The sequence below is a fragment of the Triticum aestivum genome, chromosome 1A (assembly GCF_018294505.1).
Source record: "Triticum aestivum cultivar Chinese Spring chromosome 1A, IWGSC CS RefSeq v2.1, whole genome shotgun sequence".
Taxonomy (NCBI): Eukaryota; Viridiplantae; Streptophyta; class Magnoliopsida; order Poales; family Poaceae; genus Triticum; species Triticum aestivum.
Window position 1 is genome coordinate 531,448,257 of NC_057794.1, and position 11,335 is coordinate 531,459,591.

General features: G+C 44.4%; 1 pseudogene; it reads left to right on the top strand.

The window, feature by feature from the left end:
• The first annotated feature begins 2,109 nt into the window (after window positions 1-2,109).
• On the top strand, window positions 2,110-8,141 carry LOC123063377 (putative disease resistance protein RGA1; annotated as a pseudogene).
• The last annotated feature ends 3,194 nt before the right edge of the window (window positions 8,142-11,335 follow it).

Below are 11,335 nucleotides of genomic sequence, written 5' to 3' on the forward strand. Positions count from 1 at the left end.
TGTCTCGAGGCGGAACTAGAGGTGGTGCATTTTTGCTCCCAGCATAGCAATTCTGCCATGAATACTTCTCTCTGGGAGGGGAAATCAAAGCCATCATGATCACCAACGTTCCTCTCATTGTGGGAGGCTTGATCTCCATCAACATCTTCATCAACACCATCTCATCTCCAAACCCTAGTTCATCTCTTGTGCCCAATCTTTGTATCAAACCTCAAATTAGTATGTGGGGGTGCTAGTAGTGTTGATTACATTTTGCAGTTGATGCTAGTTGGTTTACTTGGTGGAAGATTATATGTTTAGATTGTTAAACACATATATATTCTTTGATCATGAACATACTTATGATTTGTTAGTAGTTTTTTTTGTTCTTGAGGACATGATAGAAGTCTTGTTATTAGTAATCATGTCAAGTTGATAACCGTTCAATGTTTTGATGATATGTTATGTTGTTCTTCCTTTAGTGGTGTCGTGTGAACGTTAACTACATGACACTTCACCATTTTTGGGCCTAGGTACGGCATTGTGGAATTAGTTTGTAGATGATTGGTTGCGGGAGTGATTGAAACCTAAACCCCAGTTTATGAATTGTTCCATAAGCGGTTGTTTTGGATCCATATGTTTCATACTATGGTTAGATTTATCTTAATTACTTCTCTTGTATTTGCATATGCTTGCATTGAGGGTTTAATCATAAGTTGTTTTTTTTCAAGTAAGAACATGACCTTAGTTGTAGTCCACCACATAACAACTTATCAAGGCAATGGACGCAAGTCGATAAATCATGGTGAAAGTAACTAGACAAAATTCCTGTGTGTCCTCAAGAGTGTTTTTATCACTATAAGAAAGTATCACCGGCTTGTCCTTAGCAACATTAAGGATTGGGTCACCTTTTTGCACTTTATTACTTTGGTTACTTGTTACTTGTTACCAATTATTTTGTTACCAAACTATGTATCAAAACTATCTTACAGCGCTTGCAGAGACCACCTTGCTGAAAACCACTTATCGATTCCTTCTGCTCCTCACTGGGTTCGACACTCTTACATACCGAACGAACTACGTTTGATCCCCTGTACTTGTGGGTTGTGCGTTTCAAGAGGTAGCCGCCGTCGGGCATCACCACACACCTCCAAGGCCACCACCAGAGGGGAGTCGACCCGAAGCTCGCGCGGGGGGGGGGGGGGGGCAGTGGAGCCGCACCACGGTGGGCATGCCTGATCACGGGAGGATCCACAACTGACCGTGAAAATTGTAGCCGATCGGGGAACGCCGGCTAGATCATGACGGGGTGGGTGTGGCGAACGAGATGCAGCCGCCTGAGGCACGAGGAGGGGGCCCCGAGCCAGCCGCAAGGCACGACCAAGGCACCCACAAATCCCACTGGACTAGGAGGGCATTGGCCACGGGGGAGGTGTGGTGCTCGCGCCAGGTCGAGCTCGGTGTGGGGGAGGAGGGGGAGCACGCAAACACGTTAGATCCGCCACGCTGCCACCATCCTGGGTCCGGCACGACTTCGTCGGCCGACCCTCTGGTGGCGGCGATGCAGGGAAGGGCGACGGGGGATGGCTTTGGGCGGCGGACAGGGTTCCACGCGACACGTGCACCACTCTTGTTTGAAAGGACAAAATTATTGTACTGGTGTCAAGAGATGGTTGATGCGAACATGGTCGTTGGTGTAGTTTGCTGATCGTTTTTTTTCTTGCTTAGCCATAGCTTTGGTATTGTGTGACTTTGCTCTTTTCGGCGTGTTTATTTATGTGTGCAAATTAACATTGATTGTGTGCATTCAAAATATGCAGAAACTGGTGTGCTCACCCATGCTTGTATATGCTTCAAATATGCATCTTTTGTCCGAAAAAGGAACACAACCTACAAAGCGACTGTCATACCTGGAGTGGTAATTTCTTTTTTGTTTTGGAAATGGCATATTTGGAGTGGTAAAATGACATTGTGGCTCGGAGCCTATGTTGTCTGCGAGAGGGATAATGACGAATATTCAAAAGCATGCAAAAAGTACAACTAATCATTTTTTATTAATCAATCAATTTAGTCTTCTACAGTACGTCCGTGACCGTTGACGGCGACTTCACTCGTGTGGGTCTCCTTGTGAACTTGCCTTTCACTTTCCCCTCAGCTTCCTCCTCCATTCCTCTTTGCTGTGCCGGTGCGACGGCGATCGAAGTAGCCGACACGCGGCGCGCGGCGGCGGCGGTTTTCCTGACCGTCTTCGGACTACCGGAAGCAGCACCACCGCGTTTGGCTTGCGTCGATCTAGCCACACCCGGTAAGCGCCACCTGAGCTCAGCTGCATTCTTTATTTCGGTTTCCTTTTTTAATGGATCGTTGTAAAGAGGGCATTGCGACTTTGCGAGGCTCTCTACTTCGTTTGAGAGTCAGATCGGTTTACCACTTTACCCCGCCTGCCCTCTCCTCCTCCGGCGGCGCCGCCGCCTGGAGTGGGAATGGGAGGGGAGCTCGGGCCGATCTTGTATATCGGTTTAGGTTTGTACTTGCGTTAGTGGCGCATGACCTCGTGCCGTTAGAGGGAGCTTCTCACCGGAGCAGGCGAGCTGCGTCCAGTGGCCGGCCTTCTCCTCCTCATACTGCCTCGTCGATAAGCTTGGTGGGTTAGGGTTTCTGTATTATTTTAAGCACAGTTGACTCAGTCAACTCGACCGGTACCATGGTCATGCCGAGCAAAAAGTTTGATTTATTCACAAGAATACGCTGAAATTTTTCTTCACAATGGTTTAGCAGGAACCCAAAGGTGTCTACATCATCCAGTCAAATCCAGTCGATCGCAACCGCAGTTCCCTCTTTCCCTTCCATCCATCTCGAGTCGCCAATCAGTTGCCTGGTACTGAAATACGGATTTTGAAGAATTTGGCTTCACTTTCCTTCAAATTATCAGCGAGTAAATATCATTGACCTTTATTTTTCAGGATCTACTATCTACATACTGGTGACTGTGAGTAGATCCGGCTGTGCAAGCCAGTATCTTTCAGTCGATTGATCTGCAAATGATGTTGGCTGACAGCGGAAAGGGATAGCAGCGTGGCCTCACCGTTCACCGTACCTCGAGTTCTACCTCCACGTATGTCGGGTCTTCCCTCTTCTACTCTATTTATGCGCTTTTTATTTGCACATTCTTTTAAATCTGAGGCTGAACGCTGCCAAGCTTCATAAGGCAGGAGAACACACAAAGATTCAAACTGAATACATATGGAAATGATTAATACCGTACAAAGTTAAGAATTAGAGATGATGCACTTCTCTAAAAATACAACACATGTTTCAGTCTTATCTTTTTTTGTCAGGCTATATAGCATTAGGTAGCTGTAAGAAATAGTCACAATACTTGTTTTCACTATCTGCATATTATGTTGTGTTTTTCCTATGGTCACCTCTTTGTAGAAACAAAGTAAAAACTCTTATTTAATTAGTTGCAAGGATGCGCTTAAACTTCATTTCCATGTTTATGATTTATCCCTACTTGCTGATGAAACTATCCATGAAAACAACTCCAAGGGGAACTTCCTTCTGATGGAAACATATGTGGAGAAAATGATTACCACACCAGCTTGCTTGCGTATACCTGCTCTGTATTTTTAGTATTGCTCTGAACGAGTATGCTTCCAGAATGCTCAATGCGTATACCTTTTTTTGTCCACAGGACCAAAGAAATTGATATCCAGACTCCAATCTTTATGAGCATATCCCGGGCCATTGGGGTCATTAGTGGCCTCAATGAATGTGTCAATTTGTTTCAGTGGGCTGGATCTTCTATTTCGTATCTGCGCTCCCGGTGGTCTGCAACACAGGAGGAAAGTATTCATCATGAAGTATTGCACTTGCAGAGTGGCTTACAACGTCTTAGGGATACTCTTCCGGCAATGTACAGTCTTATTGACCAAGCAGAGTGGAGGATCCACGAAGGCCGTGTCGCGGAGCTCCTTCCCAACCTCAAAGATGCAGTGAATGATGCTGATGATCTTCTTGATGAGTTCAGATGGCATGAGCTAAAGATGGAGGTAGAGGGCAATGCAAGTCATTCTGCTTTTATTGACTTCTACAAGACTACCGTACAAGGCAGCTTCAACAAAGTGAATGATATCCAAGAGAGGTTGAATAGTATTTCTGGTCAGCTAGAGAAAATGGGGTTATATGGAGTGACACCAGGGTTCGACAAATCAGTTAGGCCAGACACTACTCCTTTCCCGAATGAAAAAAAAATTTGGTCGTGACAAGGAACTGGAGGAGGTGATGGGATTTCTCGGTGTACCTCAAAGTAAAGGAAGGGCCTGTTCAAAACGCAAGAGAGCAAGTAGCGCAGTCAATGCATCAACAAGCACATCAGCATCAAACCATGTTAGTAATGAATCAAGAACACCAGCTATTCCTGTTTTGCCAATAGTTGGAATGGGGGGCGTTGGAAAGACCACTCTGGCTCAACATATATGCAATAATCAACATGTGAAAGATTACTTTGAGTTAATAATCTGGATTTGTGCAGATGAATTTGATGTGAAGAGATTAATTAAAGATGCCATACAATCCGCTTCCGGAAAATGGACAATACATGCAGGACTGAATACATGATCATTTAGCTTCTCTTCAAGATGCTCTTTCTGACAGTGTGAGCAATAAAAGGTTCTTGATTGTTGTTGATGACGTGTGGGATGATGCCTTGCAGCGTTGGAAAGACTTCTATGATTCTTTAAAAAATGTGGTACAGGGAAGTATGATGTTGGTCACAACAAGATTTCCAGATGTTGCTGATAGAGTGCGCACAATGGAGCCCTTCATACAACACATTGGAACAATATACTAGAGAGTGAACTCTGGAAGTTGAAACAAGAGAAAACTGATATTTTGCCAGCCCTTCGGTTGAGCTATATATATTTGCCATTCCACTTGAAGAGATGCTTCTCGTTCTGTGCTCTATACGCCAAAGATCACAAATTTGAAAAGGGCCGTTTAGCTGAAATTTGGGTAGCAGAAGGCTTTGTGGAGCCTCAAGGCGACATTCCACTTGAAGATATTGGCCATCAGTACTTTGAGGACCTTGTAAATAGGTCCTTCTTTCAAAATGTTAGCGGTACATACATAATCCATGACTTGCTGCATGACATGGCAAAGCTAGTGTCAGATCACGACTGCTTCACCATAAGAAATATGAGGGACTTCCAAATGGTTCCCCAGAATGTTCGTCATCTGTACATACTCCCAAGCAGAGACTTGAGCACTCCCAACTTGTTGAGCCTAAGCAAGCACACAAAGCTGCATACGCTAATTTGTGACATGTCTTTTGGGAATGAAGCTGCAGTTATAATGGACTGTTGGTGTAGTGAGCTTCAGCGTTTGCGTGTGCTTTTTTGGGCCTCTTCAAATGAGTTGCCAGACAGTATTGCCAACTTGAAGCATCTTCGGCATCTTGAAATCTCCAAGGCTTGTGCTTTCAAGAGCTTTTCTTCAGCATTTTGCTCCCTCTATAATCTGCAGAGATTATACGCGAAGGAGTGCAAGTTAGAAAGCTTGCCCTGTGACTTTAGTAAGTTGATAAGTTTACGGAGATTTAAATCACGAGGATTTGAATATTATGCAGGGCGCACTCTGAATATCGATGCAACCAATCGGTTCGAAATGAAGTTGATAAAGAATTTGAACCAATTTGATGGACATATGAACATATGCAATCTTGGTTCTGTGAGCAATTGTTATCCTACAGAATTTAAACTGAAGGATAAGAAGTATCTACGCAGACTGGAACTGACATGGTCTTTGGCGTCCTCTCCTGAGGACAAAGGAGTGCTTCAAGCCCTACAGTCTCCCACCTGTCTGGAATCTCTGTTCCTCAAAGGTTATCCAGATGTGTCTCTTCCAAATTGGTTTCAGCAGCATAGAAACCTAAGTGAGATGCCAGCTGTGCCAGTTGACAACAATAATGATGAGATTGGTACTTTGCCGTCCTTGGAAGAGCTAGCCATTCTTTACTGTCGAAATCTACGAAGCGTCGAACAACTTCTGTGTCCAGCTTATGTGCCTGCCATCAAGAGATTAAGGATTGCTGGTTGCCACCAGTTAAAATCATTACGAACTGTAACGTTAGGTGGTTTTCATTCCCTTGAAAGATTAGAAGTGTGTGGTTGTCCAAATATCCGCTCGAGAAGTTTGGTGGCGCACTCCCTCAAGACACTCAAACTGGAAAGTTCTGGGAATCTCACAAACAATATGCAGTGCTGCTCCCTCATCGAGTTCTATTTATCAAGTGACTATGTCACGACCATCCATCCCCAAATGTGGAATCTTCCAGCTCTACAAAAGTTGCACATTGCAAACTGCAGATCTCTTACATCTGTTGGACAAGGACAACCACCAATTAGGGCATTCAAATCCCTTACATTCCTAATCATTGACAATTGTGAGAACCTGGCAACCCTTGATGGTCTTCTAACAGAACTATGTTTGCCTGCCATTCGAAAGATTGATGTTAGGAATTGTGGCAAGTTACAGTTCCTTTTTGGTGAAAGGCCTGGGAGTTTTCCTTCCCTTGAAGATCTGTTGCTTCATGATTGCCCTAGTCTCAAATGGCCAAGGGAATTAGTGTTACCATCATCCCTAAAAAAGCTCCACTTAGTTCGATGTGGGGATATTTCCTCCTGGTTTTCAAGCTGCCTACAAAACCTCAAATCTTTGGCTGAACTGGCTTTGATTGGATGTCCAAGTATAACATCCATTCCACTCAGCGTCTACAGAAGTGATCTCGCTTCGCTTGATGCATTGTATATCTCGGGTTGTCCAGACCTCGTGTCAATTGGCGGAGCAAAGGCAGTTGCAAAAATAAAGTATGTGGGCATTTACGATTGCCCAGAGATGGAGGATCCTAAGCAGCCTGTGAGCAGAGGCACAGATATGTTGTCACTTACACTTCAACCTTCACCCTCCTGTTCATTTCCGACTCAGTTGTAAGAGAGTGGGGTCTCTCTTTCCACATGGTACGTGTGTTTACATCTCACAGAAGTTCACACTAGTTCCTTCCCAGATTTTGTTCATTTGTTCTTGCATTCTTCTGATGTACTCACAACGATATAACACGTCTGTAGCTGCGTATGTTGGGCGACCTAGTGATAACACCTCATCTTTTGCACTTTTCTGGTTCATGGTCAATGCTTTCATTTCTGTGTCTTGCTTGCTTGAATTCATTTTGCACAGTAGCAAACACGTGAAGGACAGTTGAGCGATAATAGTTTTCAATGTTTTTTTTAACATTAGCTGTGAGTACATGTATACTGAAATTAATCGCCGCAGTATCAAATTGCCTTCCTGTGTTACTAGGATTTATCACTGCCTATATCTAGGATCCAAGGGCATTGCAAATTCGCAAAATTGATGCAAGTTGGGCGAGAGCGTGCTTAGTTAGCTAAATGCGTCTTTCAGGTTATTTGTTCACTTCTAACCCTTGTACAACTAGAATGTTCTAGCTAACCGAAGTGCCTCGTGCATCATGCTCACTACATGCAACACCTGCACTTTGAAACTCTGTATATGATGCGATGACAAATTCTTGATTCTCGTTGCAGCCTGCAGTCCCATTTTCCTATTCAGAAATGTATGGATTTTCGCTCAATGCAGTTTACTGATCAATGCCTTCTTCTCCTGATGCAGCTTATTACCAAGTGAGAGTTAACTCGCATCAAGGCCAGTGAGGAGGAAAAATGCATCTCTCCAGTCCAAACATATGCTGATAACTACCGGTTCCGCAGAACGGCAGAAGACGCTTTCTAGCCGTTCATAACGCCCCGATGTCTTCAAGGGAGTCTACTTGTTCTTTGCAATGCTTGATACAGAAGCAATCCAGTAATTTCTAATGTGTTTCTACGAGTGTGTGAGAACCATAAAAGCAAGTGAGCCTGGATCTTCCAAAAAAAAATGTTTCTACCAGTGTCTGAGAACATATTCTGCTGTATTTGCGATAAGTGAGGGTAAAACACGTATTGCGCTACTGTTTCCTTTTATGGTGTGGCTGTGCCATTTGCTTGTGCTTTTGCTCGGTTGATTTGTAAACAATTTTATACTCCAAACTTGGCTGGTGACAGCTCGTGCCGACTTTGGCTGTTTCAGTGTGTTTTGCAGGGAGCTCTTGCGCTGTGTTGGCTCCTTTCTGCTCTTTTTTGCCTTGCTACCATCAACCGTGTGCAGCTTAGAGTTGATCGGAGAAAGAGGCAGGGTCAGCTGGGCAGAGGAGATCGGCCGTAAATCCCGCTGTTTTAAGGCCAAAGACGCTACTCTTTAGAAAATCCCTGCTGTTGGAGGCGGCCGGACCGCACAAGGGGGCACGGGATCCAGGCAGTGGAGTGAGATTTTTTTTCTTTCTGAAATCGTTAAAAAAATCTGACATCAGGTTTTTAGGTTTTCAGACCGAACCTTGTTTGTCTTAAGAGTGCCACGTAGGATAAATGATCAGATCCAGGCAGTTGGACATTAGGTTTTCCGAAATCAATCCCACTACACACTCGCACATAAAGGCATGTACAATGGTGCTATCTTAAGAGTGCCATGTAGGATAAATGATGATGTGGAGGAGGGAGAATTCATAAAAAAGGGTTTGTCTTCTCTTATTTAAGAGAATTCGAGATGATCTCTTAGCTCAATATGTCTCACCATGTTTTTAGGAATTACAAGTTATTGAAGATAAGACTAAGCGATGACCCATTGTAGACACTAGTGGTTGGGGCCCGCCATTGCGGGCCGCTTGCGAGGCAGCTATGCGCACCTCACCATCATGTCATTTTAAAAAAAAAATATTCTTGCATCACATGGACATCACAATCATCTTAAAAGAAAAAGGTAAAAACCTAGAAAAACTTTTCTCCAAAAAAGAGTCTCCCTAGCATTTAAAAAACTCTAAAAAAACGTTTCTCACCGTGACCAACCAGCATGCGCCACATGGCATGACTGGTTGGCTACCATTCTAGCGCCTCTTAATGGGTTTAATTTTATTTATCATCTCTAAATTATATGCAAGACTTAAGATAAGACTATCTTGTCAACAATTGTACATGCCCTAAGAAGAACGGGGATCAACCGGGGCCTCCTACACTACCACGCACGATCGCAACGACTCACACATATCCAGGCTTCTCGCACCTACCACACACACCAACTGCAGAGGTTAGCAAGAGACTCCATCGACTGGGCCAACAAACTACATACATGCACAAGCAACGATCAATCGATCGAGTCTCACATCAATTGCTCGAGTTCAGTGATGCAAAGGATCGTTCGAGTTCAGTAATGCGAGAGGCTCGCTCACACCCACACGCGTACGAGAGAACGCGCAAATCACCCCTGCCGACCACCCATCATATTACCGTGTGAGGCGGACAAATTCCCTAAAAATTCCCACTCTCACTTCTACTATGATTTTTTTGAAGAAATATGCTCTAGAGGCAATAATAAAGTTGTTATTTATATTTCCTTATATCATGATAAATGTTGATTATTCATGCTAGAATTGTATTAACCGGAAACTTAGTACATGTGTGAATACATAGACAAACAAAGTGTCCCTAGTATGCCTCTACTTGACCAGCTCGTTAATCAAAGATGGTTAAGTTTCCTAACCATAGACATGTGTTGTCATTTGATGAACGGAATCACATCATTAGAGAATGATGTGATGGACAAGACCCATCCGTTAGCTTAGTACTATGATCGTTTAGTTTATTGCTATTGCTTTCTTCATGACTTATACATGTTTCTATGACTATGAGATTATGCAACTCCCAAATACCGGAGGGACACTTATTGTGCTATCAAACGTCACAACGTAACTGGGTGATTATAAAGATGCTCTACAGGTGTCTTCGATAGTGTTTGTTGAGTTGGCATAGATCGAGATTATGATTTGTCACTTTGATTGTCGAAGAGGTATCTTTGGGCCCTCTCGGTAATGCACATCACTATAAGCCTTGCAAGCAATGTGAATAATGAGTTAGTTGCGGGATGATGCATTACAGAACGAGTAAAGAGACTTGACGGTGACGAGATTGTACTAGGTATGATGATACCGACGATCGAATCTCGGGCAAGTAACATACCTATGACAAAGGGAACAACATATGTTGTTATGTGGTTTGACCGATAAAGATCTTCGTAGAATATGTAGGAGCCAATATGAGCATCCAGGTTCCGCTATTGGTTATTGACCGGAGATGTGTCTCGGTCATGTCTACATAGTTCTCGAACCCGTAGGGTCCGCACGTTTAACGTTCGATGACGATTTATATTATGAGTTATGTGATTTGATGACCGAAGTTTGTTCAGAGTCCCGGATGAGACCACGGACATGAGGAGGAGTCTCGAAATGGCCGAGACGTAAAGATCGATATATTGGAAGGCTATATTCGGACATCGGAAAGGTTCTGAGTGGTTCAGGTATTTTTCGGAGTATCGAAGAGTTACGGGAATTCACCGGGGGAAGTAGTGGGCCTTAATGGGCCATACGAGAAAGGAGAAAGGGGCCTCAAGGGGTGGTCGCGCGCCCCCCATGGCAAGTCCAAATTGACTAGGGAGGGGGCGATGCCCCCCTCTCTTTCCTTCCCACTCTCCTACTTTTTCCCTCTCTCCCCTCTTGGAAAAGGAAGGAGACTCCAACTAGGATTGGGAATCCTAGTTTGACTCCCCCTACAGGCGAGCCCCTCCTAGGCCGGCCTCCTCTTTCCCCCTCCTTTATATACATGGGCAAGGGGCACACGATAGACACACAAGCTGATCTTTAGCCATGTGCGGTGCCCCCTCCACAGTTTTATACCTCGGTCATATTGTCGTAGTGCTTAGACGAAGCCCTGCGTCGGTAACTTCATCATCACCGCCCTAGTCACCACGCCGTCGTGCTGACGGAACTCTCCCTCGGCCTCAACTGGATCAAGAGTTCGAGGGACGCCATCGAGCGAACGTGTGCTGAATACGGAGGTGCCGTACGTTCGGTACTTGGATCATGAAGATGTTCGACTACATCAACCGTGTTACTAAACGCTTCTGCTTTCGGTCTACGTGGGTACGTAGACACACTCTCTCCCTCTCGTTACTATGCATCTCCTAGATAGATCTTGCGTGATCGTAGGTAATTTTTTTGAAATACCGCGTTCCACAACAATGGCATCCGAGCCAGGTCTATGCGTAAATGTTATATGCACGAGTAGAACACAAAGAGTTATGGGCGATAATAGTCATACTGCTTACCAGCATGTCATACTTTGATTCGGCAGTATTGTTGGATGAAGCGGCCCAGACCGACATTACATGACCGTGTTCATAAGACTGGTTCTACCGC